Source organism: Panthera leo, chromosome C2, assembly GCF_018350215.1.
Source record: "Panthera leo isolate Ple1 chromosome C2, P.leo_Ple1_pat1.1, whole genome shotgun sequence".
Taxonomy (NCBI): Eukaryota; Metazoa; Chordata; class Mammalia; order Carnivora; family Felidae; genus Panthera; species Panthera leo.
The window spans coordinates 137120164-137130546 of record NC_056687.1 but is presented as its reverse complement, the minus strand read 5'-3'; the positions used below and the strand labels follow the sequence as shown (position 1 = coordinate 137130546).

General features: G+C 38.1%; 1 pseudogene; it reads left to right on the top strand.

The window, feature by feature from the left end:
• The first annotated feature begins 4025 nt into the window (after positions 1–4025).
• Positions 4026–5357, top strand: LOC122229355 (annotated as a pseudogene).
• Positions 5358–10383: the final 5026 nt, after the last annotated feature.

Below are 10383 nucleotides of genomic sequence, written 5' to 3'. Positions count from 1 at the left end.
GTTCCTGAGATTGAGCCCTGCATCGAGCTCCAGGCTGACAGCATGGTGCCTGCTTGGATTCTCTCTCTCCCACTCTCTGTGCCCTTCCCCCACTCCTGTGCGTGTTCTCTCTCAAATAAACAAATATTAAAAACTATGTATTTTGAAGTAATTACAGCTGCACAGGAATTTGCAAAGCAATACACAAGGACACTTTTCCTTTAGCTTCTCCCCCAATGCCAAAATCCCACCGAACCATGGTACAACATCAAAACCAAGGAACCGACATTGACACAGTCCAAAAAGCAGGTTCAGATGTCACCAATTATACATGCACCCGTTTGTGTTTTTGCGTATAAAATCCTCCACAATTTTATCACATGTGTAGTTTTGTATAATCACCACCACAATCAAGACACCCCACTCTGTCACCAACACAAGTTTATTCTTTATAGGCACACATTCCCTTTCCCCATCCACTAATCATCCACTAATTTGTTCTCCATATTTATAACTGTTATTTCACAAATGTTATATTCATGTAATTGTGCAGTTATGTATCATTTTGATATTTCCACTCAGCATCATTTCCTTGAGATCCATCCAAGTTTTTGAGTGTATAAATGTTTCTTTTTTAAAATTATTGCTGCATAGTATTCCGTGGTATGAATGTACCACAGTGTGTTTAACCATTCACACTATAAACGACATCTGGATAGTGTGCAGTTTGGCGTTATTATGAATAAAGCTGCTAGGAACATTCATACAAATTCTTATGTGTAAATGTCTTCATTTCTCCAGGGACAATGCACAACAGTGCCACTGCTGAGTCATATGGTAAGTTTATTTTTAGTTTCAAAAACAACTGCCCCTTTTCCAGAGTGGCTATACCATTTTACATTCAAACCAGCAATGTATGAGTGATCCAGTACTCCGCATTCTTTTTTTTTTTTTTTAATGTTTATTTTTGAGAGACAGAGAGACAGAGAGAGAGCACGTGCACAAGCAGGGGAGGGGCAGAGAGAAAGGGAGACACAGATCCCAAACAGCCTCCACTCTGTCAGCACAGAGCCCAGGGCAGGGCTGGAACCCACGAACTGAGATCATGACCTGAGCCAAATCAAGAGTCAGATGCTTAACTGACTGAGCCACACAGGTGCCCCCAGTTTCTGCACATTCTTGCCTGTACTTGTTGCCACTATTTTTTATTTTAGCTATTCTGATAGATGTGCAGTGAAACCTCCCTGTGGTTTTAATTTTCATTTCTCTACTAGCTAATGATGTTGAACATCTTTCCATGCGTTCATTTGCCTTCTGCATATCAGTGAAATGTCTGTGCTTGATTTTTTGCCCATTTTTTAATTGGATCAATTGTTTTTTTCTAATGTGGAGTTTTGAGACTTCTTTACACATTTTAGATACAAGATCTGTGTCAAACACATGATTTGCAAATATTTTCTCTCAGTCTGTGGGCTTTTAAAAATACCCTCAGCAGAGTTTTTCAAAGAGCAAATTTTTAAAATTTAGATGAGATCCAATTTAGCACTTTTTCCTCTTATGAATAGTGTTTTGGGTGTTAAATCTAAGAACATTTTTCCTGCCTAGCCCTAGGTCCCCCACATTTTCTCAACGTACCTAAGTTTCGCTTACAATTCCATGATCCATTTTGAGTTAATTTTTATGTAAGAGAGAAGATCTAGGTGGAGATCCATTTCTTTTTTTTTTTTTTTTGGACAATGGACGTCCAGTGGCTCCAACACTACGTATTGACTTAACCTCCTTTGTCAAAATTAAGTGGCCATCTTTGTTTGGGTATATTTCTGTATTCTCTCTTCTGTTTCACTGATCTATAGGTCTACCCTTCTTCCTACCCCTCCTCCAGTATATCACTGGCGTGACTACTAAAGCTATATTAGAAGCTTTAACATTAGGAGAAGTGATTATTCCTTCTACTTTTTCAAAGTTATTTTGGCTATTTAATGGACTCTACCTTTCCATATAAGTTTTAGAAAATTTATCTGTCTACCAAAAAATAAAAAATAAAAAACAAAAAACACTTTCTGAAACTTTGATAGAAATCGTATCAAGCCTATAGATAAATTTTGGAAGAAATGATATTTTTACTATATTCAGTCTTCTAATCGAAAATATGCTGTATCTCTCAAATACTTAAGGTTCTTTTTGATTGATTTCATCACCTTATAAATTTCATTATATAAATTCTGTATATGATTTGTTACATTTATACCTATATACTTCATTCTCTGTGGAGAAATTCTTGGGTGGTATTTTTAAACTTTGGTTTTCACTTGTTTATCAGTAGTATATATATGCATACATATAGTGACCTTACGTGTTGCTCTTGTGTCCTGTGTTTTATGACAATTGCCTTAGGTCTTGTTAGATAGGGTCACCATTTGATTCAAATTAATATTAGCGTCTATTTATTACATTTCTCATTCATGTTTTTCTTATTTTCTTATTGTTTTTCTCATGGTTTTCCTGGTCTTTGGTAGAATAGATGATTTTCTATTTTATGCTGGATATTTTGATTATTAGGAGACTCTTAATTGTACTTAAATCTTCTTTTTTAGCTGATATTTGCCCTTTTAGATTTAGTAGGTGAACTCTGGTTCACTTTTGTGGGGCTTAGTTTCACTGACAGGTTTTCAGAGCCCTTGCAATGCTGTTCTGGTCTCCTTCATTCTTCTGTTGCCATTGGAGCTCTGGATCAATCCTTGCTGGTGTCATCTGTGGAGACAGAGTACCTCCCTTGGCTGCCCGGTTTTGTGGGTTCCTTTTGTTGGGGGTGGGAGAGCCCAATTTGTTGGGCCTGAATTTCCTTATCCCACTGGGTGGAGGGCAGGTAAATACAGGTCTCTGGGATGCTGCCCCGATGGGCAGTCAGTCTGCCTGCTGGTGCCCTAGCTGTGAAGTGAGGGTTGAGTTGACCCATTGTGTGGCTAAGTTCAGTGGATCAAACTACTGCTAGGACCAGGCTGTGAGGGGAGACTCACAACTCACAACCTTTGTAAGCATAAAAAAGACACGAGAAAGGCAGAGACCTTTAGTTTTTAAAATGTGGTCCCTGAACCAGCAGCAACAGCATCAAGGAGACACTGGTAGGAAATGCAAATGAAAACTGATTTAGACCTGAGTAGGTCAGAAACTTTGGGGTGAGGCCCAGAAAAAGGTGTTTTAAACAGTTGCTTCGGGTGACAGAAAGTTTGAGAACTGTGGCATAGACAATGGCTATAATTAAAGTGAATATGGCCTCCTAGGGCCCTCTTCTGCTCCTTACAGAGATGTCCCCAGAATGGTCTCAAATGGGAAAAAGAATCTTCCAAGTACTATTTATGAAAATGTTTCATAAATATTTCTTCCACAAATACTCTTCTCTACCCAAGCTAGAAGAACCACATTAGCAATTTGAAAAAAACACATAAAATAATAACATCAAATAATTATTTGAAACTGCCACATAAGACAATAATTATCCCATTCAAAAAGCCACATAAAAAATTTATGGGCTCTTTTTTTATTCTTCTCCTATGTTTCTTCATCCTAAATAATCTTGCAAAACCTGTTGTCTTTTAAGACTTTTGAAAAACAAACAAAATGAACAAGCAAGACTTTTGAGAGGCAATAGTATAGATTGGTTAAGAATATACACTCCAGAGCCAAACTGCCTGGGTTCAAACCCGGCCTCCATCACCTATCAATTGTGAAACTGTTCACTTTATGTAAGAATTAAATGAGAAAGTAGACGTACAAGCATACAACTATGCTCTATAAATGATGGCTATTAAGGCACTAATATCCAGTAGATACCAGCCATGTGGAAAATGCTTTAAATTGCTTTTCTAGTAATTGAGACAGGTATATGTGATTTTAGCCACACTCCTATTGTGTATTTTATCTTCTCCGCAGGTAAAAGAATGTTAGTTTGGAGTTTCTCTAACATCAACTGCCTAAGTGTCATGCTCTAACAAGCAACAACTTCTCTTCCTCTCTGCCATCTGCTTGGCAGCTGCAAAGCAGCAACCATGCATGAATGCATCTCCATCCATGTTGGCCAGGCTGGTGTCCAGATTGATAGGGACTGCTGGGAGGTCTATTGCCTGGAACACGGCGTCCAGCCCAGTGATCAGATGCCAAGTAACAAGACCACTGGAGGAGGAGATGACTCCTTCAACAGCAAGAGCTCTTCAGTGAGACAGGTGCTGGCAAGCATGTGCCCAGGGCAGTGTTGGTAGACCTGGAATCCACAGTCATTGATGAAGTTCGCACTGGCACCAATAGCCAGCTCTTCCACCCTGAGCAGCTCATTACAGGCAAGGAGATGCCACCAATAACTATGCCCAAGGGCACCACAACACTGACGAGGAGATTACTGACCTTGTCTTGGACCGATTTCAGAAATTGGCCAACCAGTACACAGATCTACATGGGCTTCTTGGTTTTCCCCAGCTTTGGAGGGGGAACTAGTTCCTCTGCTGATGAATCATCTCTGTGGATTATGGCAAGAAGTCCAAGCTAGAGTTCTCCAATTTTCCAGCCCCACAGGTTTCCACAGCTGTAGCTGAGCCCTACAATTCCATCCTCACTATCCACAACAACCTGGAGCACTCTGATTGTACCTTCAGGGTAGACAGTGAGGCCATCTATGACATCTGTTGTAGGAGCCTTGATATTGAACACCCAACCTACAGTAGCCTATATAGGTTGATAGATTAAATTGTGTCCTCCATCACTGCTTCCCTCAGATTTGATGGAACCCTGAATGTCGGTCTGACAGAATTCCAGACGCATCTGGTGCCCTATCCCCACATCTACTTCTCTCTGGCCACATATCCTCCTGTCATCTCTGCTGAGAAAGCCCACCACAAACAGCTTTCTATAGCAGAGATCACCAATGAATCCTTTGAGCCAGCCAGCCAGATGGTGAAATGTGACCTTCGCCATGGTAAACACATGGCTTATTGCCTGTTGTACCATGGCAACATGGTTCCCCAAAGATGCTAATGCTGCCATTGCCACCATCAAGACCAAGTGTACCACCCAGTTTGTGGACTGATGCCCCATTGGCCCCAATGTTGGCATTAATTACCAGTTTCCCACTGTGGTACCTGGTAGAGACCTGGCCAAAGTACAGCAGGATGTGTGCATGCTGAGCAGCATTGCTGAGGCCTGGGTCTGCCTGAACCACACGTATGACCCGACGTATGACAAGTGTGCCTTTGTTCACTGGTATGTGGATGAGGGTATGAAGGAAGGAGAGTTTCCCAAGACCTGTGAGGACATGGCTGCCCGTGAGAAGGATTTATGAGGTGGTTGGTATGGATTGTGTTGAAGGAGAGGAAAAAGAACAAGTTTAAAAAGTCACATAGGTGCTGCTTTTACAGGGAAGCTTAGTCTGTTTTAAACATTGAAAAGTGTGCTCTGATCAGTTAATTTGTATGTAGCAGTATATACTCTCACATACAATTACTGGCCTATATTTTAAAATACAATGCTTTATTATAGACCCAAGCTGTCCATTTCTCTGATGAGTTTGAATGAAGTATTCCCTGTCTTAAATGGAAAGAAAGAAAGAAAGAAAGAAAGAAAGAAAGAAAGAAAGAAAGAAAGAAAGAAAGAAAGACAAAAGAACAGAAAAAAAGAAAAGAAAAGAAAAGAAAAGAAAAAAGAAATCAAGAATGGCAGGCAATATTGGTTTGGGTTATAGGAGTATAATCATATCATGTGTCATAGTTAAGCTAATTTACACAAAAATGGTGAAAGCTATGGTTACAACCTGATTAGTATACTGCACTAATTGGATTATTCAATTGTACAGTCTTCTGGATATATTTTGTTCTTCCTCTACATATATCTTATCCCTGAGAATACTTTATCAGTGTAACCGTTTATAGGTCTGATAACCAAAACAGAATGTTAAGTTTCATAAGTATAATACCTTACACAAATTGATATCCCCAGCACTACAGTATACAGTGTGTGACATAGAATAGGTACTCAAAAAATGTCTGTGGAACTGAACTTAAACAAACAAACTCTTATGGCAGTCATCCATTTAAAGCCAATGAATCCTATTTTTGTTTTTTTCCCTCTGATACTCTTTTTGGCCCCTCTGATTTATAAAGAACCTAGAAACATTAAGAATTGATGTTTAAAGAGTCTTTTCAAACTTTTAAATCCCATTAAATCTGTTGCTGCAAGTTTTTTGTTACTTCCTTACATAGTTCCTATGTTCAAACTTTGAAGATTTTCTCAATCTTGCATTATTGGCTGTCGGGAACATCTATCCAAAATCCCCCAGTGCTTCCAGTTACAACCCCAAAACTCATTATTTCCCTATATCTTCACTTTTTTTTTCCTTATGTGCAACACTGTCATCTCTTGGAAGTTGCTCAAATTCTGCACCCATTCTTCATCCCCACTGCATGGTATATGCACGTATCATATTGCTTAGTTTAGACATTTTTGATGCGTGACAATCATCTTGTTATACAAAACTTATGTTTTTCAGTTCATACAGCATACTGGTCCCAAATGATCTCCCTAACCATTGCCCTCCATACTGCCCACTGTACATCGGGGCCCTTCATATAAACACAAGGGTCTTGAGTTTGCCCTCTGTTAAACTTACTTGTCTCATATGCTGATACCCTGCTCACTCACACTTCTCAACAAACACCAAGTGCAATTCCTTATTTAGAATGAGTGTTTCCATTTTGGATGCCAGAGTATTTTCTTTTTAGTCCTCAGCAACTAGATTCCTCACTTCAGAAATGTTTTCCTAAGCTTACAGATAAAATTAATCACTCTTAGCCTTGCACTTTCAGGTAGCTTCTCTGTGTTTCTATTGCCTCATTTGTCACATTGTCACTTATTTGTTTACATGTCTTTTTCCCCTGGTAGGAGATAGCCCCTGTGTCTGATTCACTCTGAGAATCCCAGCACGCAGCAAAGCTCAATGAAATTTTTTAATTGAATTGAATAATCTCTTCAGTATTGCCTTTATACATACAACACTTTAGCAGTTTCTTGAAAGCAATTTTCAAATGTTATTCTTCCATATACCCTTACCCTAATCACCCTGCTTTCCATGTAGATAGTGATTTAAAAAAACAAAATCAAAATTAAAGTTGTTTATGTTCACAAATGTACACACTTTCTTAGCATTAAATGAAATATCAGAATACCTGGTTCAGTGACACCATTGGTGGTGGTGGTATCATCATACCTGCAAGGCCTTGGGACCTCATTCATGTTAGAAAATTTCATTCAAAATGATTTCATCAGCCATATTTCAGGAGGGGATTTATTCCCACTTTAAGATTGGCTCCATAAGGACTAGATAAAAACTGTATGGCTAACTTTGATTTCTCCTAGAAAAAAGTTTCTAATATTGTTTTTCTTATTACGAATGAATATGGACTTTTTTGGAGAAAAATTTAAAAACACAATCACAAAGAATGTAAAAAGCAAGGAAGTGTATTCCTAATGATTGAGACAGCTGCTACCAACACCTTGGTAGACAAGACTTTTCTAGGGAATGTGTATATCCTGCTGCAGTAAATGCTGCCATTTACTAAACACCTACTCCATGCCAAGCTATCTACATATTTAGCCCAGATGTCAGCTCAGCCCATTTTGGCTCTTAACGTCTTTGTTGGATTGAGCTGAACTCCCGCTCTAGAGCCTAGGACAATTCTACACCTTATTCATTTTTATGAATTTTAGAGAAATTGGTCCTGTGCCTTTGCAAATTGTCCCGGTTTTCATCTTATGGCAATCCAATTCCACAGTTTTAAATTGATCCATTATAATTCCCTCTTAGATATTTTTGTTTGTCCTGCCTTGCTTCAACCAGAGACCACCCAGCCTTTCTCCTTCTGGCCTTTCTCCAGCCCATGATCTCATCCTCTACCCACTTATTTTTATTTTAGGCTCCACACTCTCCTTCCAAAGTTATTTTTAGAGATACTCACGTTTATTTCCTCTTCTTAAGCCTATGAGTTAAAGATAATCTTTTGTCAATTAAACCTGACCTCTGGGTTTTATCCTGTACCACAAATGTATTGATATTTCTTCTAAATAAGAAGAGTAATTAACCAAATAATTCTAGAGGGTAATACTTTTTTCATATCCTTATATAGTATAATATTGTTTAATTCTCACAACATATAATGAAGGTACAATTAGCTCTATTTTACAGGTGAACCAAATGGAGAATAAAATGGATAAGTTATAATAGTGTTTTTAAATGTCTTCTAATACATCCCCACTAGTATATGATTCCTAAAGGTAGAACTTATGTCCTCTTCTCATTTTTATCTTCAGTGTCTAATCAGGGGCTGAAATATAGTAGGTAGGCAAAAAATATTTTTTAAATAAACAAAATCACATGAGAGAATAAGTCCTATTATCCTTTATTACAGTTCTCATGTTGGTTGACATAACAATAGCTTTTGACACTGTTGATGGCTACCCACGCCATAAAGCACTGCCTCCACTTAACTCCCAGAACACTTGCTTCCCTGGCAGCTCGTCAGTATCCTTTGCTGGTTTTTCTCCCTTACTTAAAACCTTGCAACACCCCAGGGCTGTGTCCTTGGTTATCCTCACTCTTCAATTTACACTAAAGATATTGGTGATTCCATCCAGTCTCATAGCTCTCTCTATATATCAACAATATGCTGGGGACTCTCATTTCTAGGTACAGTCTTGAACTGCCCAAACTTAACTCTGTTAATCCCACAGACCTATCAACACTGTTGGCCAGCTTAACCCAACAACCTTATACTCACCTTATGATTTCTCTCTCACTCCATACCCAATACCTTTAGAAAATCTATTGGCTCTAATATATTCAGCACTCAATTTATCACCACCTCCTCAGCTACCATTCTAAGGTTGAGCCACCATTACTCCTCTTCCAAATAACTACAATGGCTTCCAACCGTTCTGCTTGCTTCTTTCTTTGACACTCCATATACTATTCTTACCACATCAGCCAGAGTGTTTCTGTTACCCCTTTGTTCCAAACACTTTATAATCCTGATTTACACAAATAATAACCATAAAAAACACATTTCTAAAATAATTGGGGGAAATGTGAATGCTTACTGGATATTTGTTAACACCAAGATTTTTATTTTTAGGTATAATAGTGGCTTTATGATTATGTTTAAGACAATGAAGGTCTTTTCTTTCAAAGATATTACCAAATAGTCATAAGCCAAATGATATGATGTCTTGATTCTGCTTTAAAATAATCAGGAATTGAAGGACTGAGCAGGGATACAGAAGAGATAAGAATGGTCTTATATCAACATTTTAACTGGATGATGAGGCTCAATTGTACTATCTCTCTACTTTTACATATGCTTGAAATTTTCTATAATAAAGAGGAAAGAAAAATAATTCTCTAATGAATCTCCTTTTCACTCATGGTAAAAGCTAAAATCCCTTCCTGATTGTCCACCCCCCACCCATTTTTCTCACTGACTTCATTTCCTCCTGTTCCTTGAATTGCTCTTTATACTCCAGCCTCTCTGCTGTTCATCAAACATTATCAGGCACAATTCCACCTTAGGACTTGTGCTCTAGATATTTTTATCTGTTTATATCTTCCTATCTCTTTCAACTCCTTTGAGATTTTGCTCACATATTAACATCTCAGTGAGATCTTGAATACCCTATCTAATAATGCAATTTGTCCCCTACTCCCACCAAACTCCCAATCCTTACGTTTCTCCTTCTTTCTCCATATTGTTCATAACTTTTTTATAGTCTTTGCCATATTTATTATGTTTATTATTTGTTGAATACCTCCCCCCAGTAAGATGTAAATTCTCAAAAGTAGTGGTTTTCATAAGTTTTTTTTCTCAGACATAGAAAATGGCAGGAATTCAACAAATATTTGTTAAAAGAATGAATCAATAGGCTGACACCGGTAGAACACAGATTCAAACCAGAGTGAGCTGTTTCCAAAGCCAATGTTCTCAAATGCTATTTCATGAATTATCACTTGTTAAAATGTCTCAAGTTACTGGCCAGTAAACCTCTATAAAATTCTGTATCATTGACTGACTACTAACTGGTATAGAATACAGCATTTCCCTATTTCAATATAAAGCCAATTATAAAGTTTTCTGCAATGCAGTATATAAGCCCTGTGCCTCTTCCATCAGTCCCGTAGCTAGAATGTCCCCCAAAAGTGGCAACACACGGCCAAACCAGACTTTCTCTTCTTAAGAGATTGCTTATATTCCTGGCAATAGAATTTCAATGAATACCAAACATTCTACCTAATATTCTTGGCTCTAAGCAGGAATCCATTGATTTTGCTTCTTAAAACTTCTCTGGAGTTTGGAATTTAGTATGTGAGCAATC